The following is a 6,197-nucleotide window of genomic DNA, read 5'->3' as shown; positions in this document are numbered from 1 at the left end:
ATCTGTTCTGTTTTCAAACCAGAATTTCTTGATTTTGTCTAGATGTGTTGCGCTTGCAAGGTGCCTGATTGCATTTGAGCATGCGTACACACTGACCAGTTTGAATATGTCCTCGCAGCAGAAGACACACCAGTACTTATTGCGCTGCCTATCTTCTTGTCGCAAGTATGCAGAATGCTTCAAAAAGAAGCTTACGTCCTTGACTCTCTGTTGCGCTTTGGCTAGAAGAGGAGCAAGACGCTGCTTGTGCTTGTTAGAATACTTGTGGCCTTTCCCTTGATCATGGTTCAACCTGCAGACTCTGCAAAACTCGAATTGCTGGGGCATCTTCTGAGTGGCATTTCCTTCCTTGTCCTCGATGCTTTTCTGGACTCAATGTTCCACAGTTGATTCAACCTCCACCAATTATCGATGAAGATCCCTCCGTGTCTCCTCCAAGCTTCGTCTTCAGCTACTGATGCTGCTTTCCCCACTCCATACTATTGAGAATAGTGGTCGTCGCTTGGTGATGGAGGGTAGCAAAGAATGATGGTTCAGTCATGTCTTGTATCAGATGACGGAGTTTATACTGCTCCTTTGTCTTTGTCTTTACTGTCCATGCCTCCAGTTTTTTGCGGCCATGTTCTTCTTCAGATCTTCCTCTTCAGCTTTTGCATTCACTCTTCTTAGAGGTAGTTTTCCATGTTAGTCCACCGTCCCGATCTGTCCGAGCTAGTTCTTTGTGAGAGAGAGGATCTCTCACATGGTCTGGATGAAGATCCGCCGCTGCTCATCAGGTCGGGACTTTTGTCCTGAGGTAAAGGATAAATTGAGAATCCAAGCTTGGACTTTTTGCCATAATCATCAGAAAAACGTTTCAGTCCAAGAAATCTCGATCAAGGCCAAGGTCCACAATTTCATTTTTCACTGTATAGTGTCCACCAGAAAGCGCCATCTACAGCTCCCTCGTTCCTTCTGTTCCCTGGCGGCCTGTTCTGGTCACAGACGTCCACAATGTCCACCATAAAAGTCCTTAGGCCGATATACCTCTCCAAGACTCTGTTTTTCTTTGAATTGGATATATTGCCCGCTATTTTTTTCTGCTAGCCTCCATCTTTTTCTCCGTGTAATGAAAAGCAGGATTGTTGAATATAGCTTTCCCCAATAAGTTGAGCACTTTTCGCCTTCCCTTTTGCTCGAACAATGGCCCTTCTTTTATCTTGTTCCGCTTTCTCCACTCTGAATTTAGCTCTCTCAGCTTTCTGAGCAGCCACCTGTTTTGCTTCAATAGCAGCTGTAAACTCTTTACCAAAAGTAAGGTTAATAATTGAAACATCATCAAGTGCAATATTGAAATTTGCAGCCCGCTGGGTAAGAATTTTTCTTATCTCTCTGCTAACAGCCTCACGCTGTGTTATGAGCTGGTTGCATTATACTGTGCTACAGCTGCCTTCAAGGTCTCATAAATTATGGACGGTAAAACTCTTTCATTGTAATTGGTACCCAAGGTCTCTGACATCAAAGATAATCGGTCTGTCGACCCAAGGAATCATCAAATGGATTCCTTTGGGATAAACCTTCTCTTTGATTCCATAATTCCCTGCACTTTTCTTAGAGATCATTATCCTTTGGCATCAGTTTTTCATCTTTTTCTAACACACACACATCATGCATCCAAACAAAATCGAACACATGCACTAAGGGAATATATACATTGGATGTGGATTATCGAAATGCATCACACACACAATGAATCACACGCAGAAAATAACACAAATGCACAACAAAAGAAATGGAGGTGTATACAACTCGGATGCGTAGCAACACGACATCCACCCCCTCTAAACCTGCGCATCCTCCGGATGTGCCAACTATCTAGGATCATTCAAGTCCACAAACAGGTCAAGTCCATCATCTATTTCTAGTAGACCTGTTTCTCCATCAGCTTCATCATCTATGTTCTCTGTTTCTTCTGCTTGACTTTCTTCTACCTGCTCTTCTTCTGTCAATGCTTCAAGTGCATATTCTTCATATTCTCTTCTCTTGAAAATCTTGACTCGTTTTCCAGCGATAGGCACCCTCAATACTGTTCCATCTAATTCAGCCAGCTCATAGGTACCATTGTCAAAAACTTGCTTCACTTCATACGGTCCAAACCATCTTTGAACCATTTTTCTCATACTACTATGCTGATTTTCTAGACTACTGTCATAGACTAGAACCCAATCTCCTTCTTTTATGGCTCTAGGCCTCAAGCGATGCCTTAAATCAAACCTGTCCTTGTTTCTGAGACGGGCTGCCTTCAAACGATCAACTGCTAGCTGCACATCTTCTGTCCTTCTCTCTAGTTGACGAATCCAAAGAGCTAGAAGCTCTTCCCTTGATAAATTCTCATGCCACGGAAGAACACTCCAAGTGAGAGCACAAATTTCTGTAGGCATGACAGGTTTTTGCCCATACATCAACTCTGCAGGCATGTATCCAGTAGTCACACTATGTGTAGAGCGATCAGCCCACAATGCAAAAGGTAGTAATCTCGGCCAATCCCCAATTTGACCTCTACAAGCTTTTGCCAATGCTTTAACTATTGGCGGATGTCCTCTTTCACTTTTGCCATTTCCCTCTGGATTATAGGCAGTAGTAAGAGCCAATTTAATCCCAAGCCGTGAGAAGAATTCTCTAGCTTCATCTGCATCTAGCTCTCCACGATCAGCTGTAATCTTGCCTATACATCCATACCTGCAAAATATTTCTTCCAACAAGAATTTACATACTGTAGAGGTGGTTTTTGTCCGCAAAGATCTGCCTTCAACATAGTTTGTAAGATCCTCTCTAGCCAAGACAAGATATCTCATCTGCCAAAGTCCCACTGGCAAAGTAACCAAGTCTACCACCCACTTATAATGCATACATAGTGGATAAGTCGGATGCAACTCATCATGATGTCGCACTAAAGAGTAAAGTTGGCAGTCCCTGCAAGTCTCCACAAAATGAGAAACATCTTTATACATCCCTTTCCACCAGTATCTTTCTTTGATTTTCTCATAGGTAGCCCATACACCTCTATGTCCAGCCCATGAGCTCTCATGAAACTAAGGAGAAATGGAAGTATGAGATCTAAAGGTTGATTGCAAATAATAAAACTTGGTGCACAAGATGATTCATGTACTAAGGTGCGTACAATGAAGATTTGAACATTGAGCCTAAACATTGAAGCACATTGCTGCATTGTTGGTGAAGCTGTTGTTTGTTGAAGAAGAACCTCAACTTGTCAATGAAGACTAGTATGCTCATTGATGAAGCAATTTGCAACTACTCCTAAAGAAGTATAATCTGTATCTGCATCGCTACATCACAAACTACTCTCAAGGGCAAGCCTCCTCTCTTCTTTGGATGTTTCCAAAGAAAACCATCTTTCAAGAAATACCCATAAGTCTTCCTTCTGATTTTCCTGAATTCATCATCTGTCCAATCAGCTCTTCGAGTCAATGAACTTAGATACTGTCCAATTTGCAGCCACTCATCAACATAAAGTTCTTCAATAAAGGCTTCAACAGTAGATACATGACAATCATGAACAAGGACAGAAGCAGCAAACTCTGTCTCATCATCTTCTGCAAGCATTGACTCCTCATCCTCATATCTCGCTCTAGATAGCATGTCAGCAACTGGATTATCTTTCCCTGCTATGTGTCGAAATTCTGGATTCAATGACTTGATATAGGCAATCCACCGAAGCATCGCTATATCTGGAGTCGAGCAACTAGTAATCATGCCAAGCAAAGGCAAACAATCTGTTTCCACAATAACTGAAGCTCCAATAAAATACCCTTTGTCACACTTCAGTGCAGTGACTACTCCCCACAACTCTCTTTTAATCTGCGGATATCTCCTCTGTCGCTCATTAAGAACTTTAGCTCCAAAGCGGATAGCATACCTATTTCCATCAGCATCATCCTGTCCCACAGCCCAACCTATGCCAATAGGGCTAGTATCAACTGTCAACATGATCGGCCGTCCACACTGATAATCCGCCTTGCGTAGAGTAGGAGCTGATTGCAACAGCTTCTTGAGCTTACGCATGGCTTTTGAATGCTTCTCATCCCAATGAAATTTCTGCCCCTTTCGAAGCATCTGATAAAGAACATCTGCTATATGAGCAAAATGAGGAATCCAAATCATGTAAAATACACAAGCTCCCACAAATCTCCGCACCTCTGAAGTAGTCGAGCAATACTCTGCAATCCTGTTTATGGCATCCACCTTTGCAGGAGAAGGCTTTCTGCCATAATATCCAACCATATGCCCAACTATGATGACTTCATTAACACCAAAGACAGATTTCAGCCCTGAAAGTGTCAAATTTACCTCCTCTAATCGTGTCAATATTTGCTCACAAGCAATCAAGTGGTCAGCCACAAACTGTCTACATCCACGCAAATCAAGAATTTCATTCTTTTCTTCCTCTGCACAACCCTTAATAGGCACATCATCTAGAAAAGGCATGGTATACTGTGGAATATAGTCTCGTAGAACTCTATGCATAGCATTCATCATATGAGCAACTGAGTTTGTGGCACCTTGAGGCAAGGTACACATCCTCACAAGACCAATAGGTGTCCGCATAGTAGTAATATCCCTGCTTTCCAAGGCAAGCTGAAACTGATCATAACCTGAATACAAGTCACCTAGAGAATAGATGGCTCGTCCTACAAAAGCCTCAGCAAATTCATTCACAACTGGACCTGTTTCCACATTCCTGATTGTCACTTTGTTCACGGGCTGCATATCCTGAATAAATCTCAAGGTACCATTCTTCTTTGGTACAGTAAACCACATGTTAGAATAGGGTGCAGAAGAGGGTTCCAAAATCCCGATTTTAATCTTCTCATTCAGCAACTCTATCAGCTTTGGCAAGTGTGCTTTAGGCACAGGTATAGGACGTATATTCCATGGTACATGAGGAACAGTGAAGATGACCATAGGTGCAACCAATTCGGGACTAATGCAGCCAATTTCATGTGGAAAGAAAGCAAATGCCTTACCATGACGTCCAAGCATCTCTCTAAAACATTCTTTTTCCACTGGAAGCAAGAATTCATCATTTCCAATCTTCAATTCTACAAGAGTTTCAGCTGTAAAATTATGTCCAATATTTGCAAGGTCCCTCAACATAGGCTGCTTCATAGCTTTTTCAATCTGTCCATCACTATCAAAAGGAAGCGGGCCTGCAACCGGCTTAACCTTCTTATCAACTGTTTTATATTTTATGTCAACCTTGGCATCATTCAAGCACTCTTTTCTTTGCTGCAATTTTTACAAATTTTCAGCAACTTTCAACTCTGTTGGCTAAAAAATTTCAGCCTTTCGCTCTATGGACTGCGTGGGTGCAGCCTGAAACTCTGTATGCAGAAATTTTTCTGCATTCAACTCTGTTGGCTGAATGGATTCAGCCCTCGGCTCTATGGACTGCATAGGTGCATCCTGAAACTCTGTATGCAGAAATTTTTCTGCATTCAACTCTGTTGGCTGACTGGATTCAACCCTCTGCAATTCTGTTAGCTGATCAAGATCAGCCATAAATTCAGTTTGCTGAGTTTTCTCAGCTTCTAACTCTGTTTTCAGCATAAAACCAGAAATTTCCTGAAACATATCCAAGGTTTGCACATGTATGATCTTTGAACCCTTACATACATCAGTTTTCAGCATTGCTCCCATCTCAAACAAAGTATCTGCATAAGACATCCCTTCATACAATCCATCTACATGCTCTTCTGCTTGCAAAATACCTGCATTCTTCAACTCTTTCTCGTTACGACCAATGTACTGCCTGGCAGCTCTAGGCAAATCTGAAATTTTCTGATAACTCACTGAACTATCTGAAGAAAAACTAACAAAATTATTGGAGAAAGACTGGCTGCCAGGAGGCGAGATCTCCTCTTTTCTCCGCTCCGTACCACTGGCGTCTCGCAAGACAGCGGTACCTAATGAAAATCCAACTCCTTCACAGGTAGTGGTGCCTCACGCAAGGAGTCCCTGTTTCTCGGATGATTTACCCCAACAGTCATAAACTGAACAGCTCGCATACCATCTTTACTGCGTATCCGCGCATAAGCTGACCCGTCATCCATCACTTTCGTTTCCATTCTTGCTTCTGTAATGAAAGGCTGTCCAAGAATAATCGGATAAGAGCATGAATCCTGAACAAAGCAATGATA

At 42.2% G+C, this 6,197-nt stretch overlaps 1 pseudogene; it reads right to left on the bottom strand.

Moving 5' to 3' along the window:
* Positions 1-896: 896 nt before the first annotated feature.
* Positions 897-1,601, bottom strand: LOC148032549 (prohibitin-1, mitochondrial pseudogene; annotated as a pseudogene).
* Positions 1,602-6,197: the final 4,596 nt, after the last annotated feature.

Source organism: Lygodium microphyllum, chromosome 8 (genome assembly GCF_053477565.2).
Source record: "Lygodium microphyllum isolate KBCC chromosome 8, Lygodium_microphyllum_v1.1.10, whole genome shotgun sequence".
Taxonomy (NCBI): Eukaryota; Viridiplantae; Streptophyta; class Polypodiopsida; order Schizaeales; family Lygodiaceae; genus Lygodium; species Lygodium microphyllum.
The sequence above is the reverse complement of the archived record's forward strand: the minus strand, read 5'-3'. Positions and strand labels throughout refer to the sequence as shown.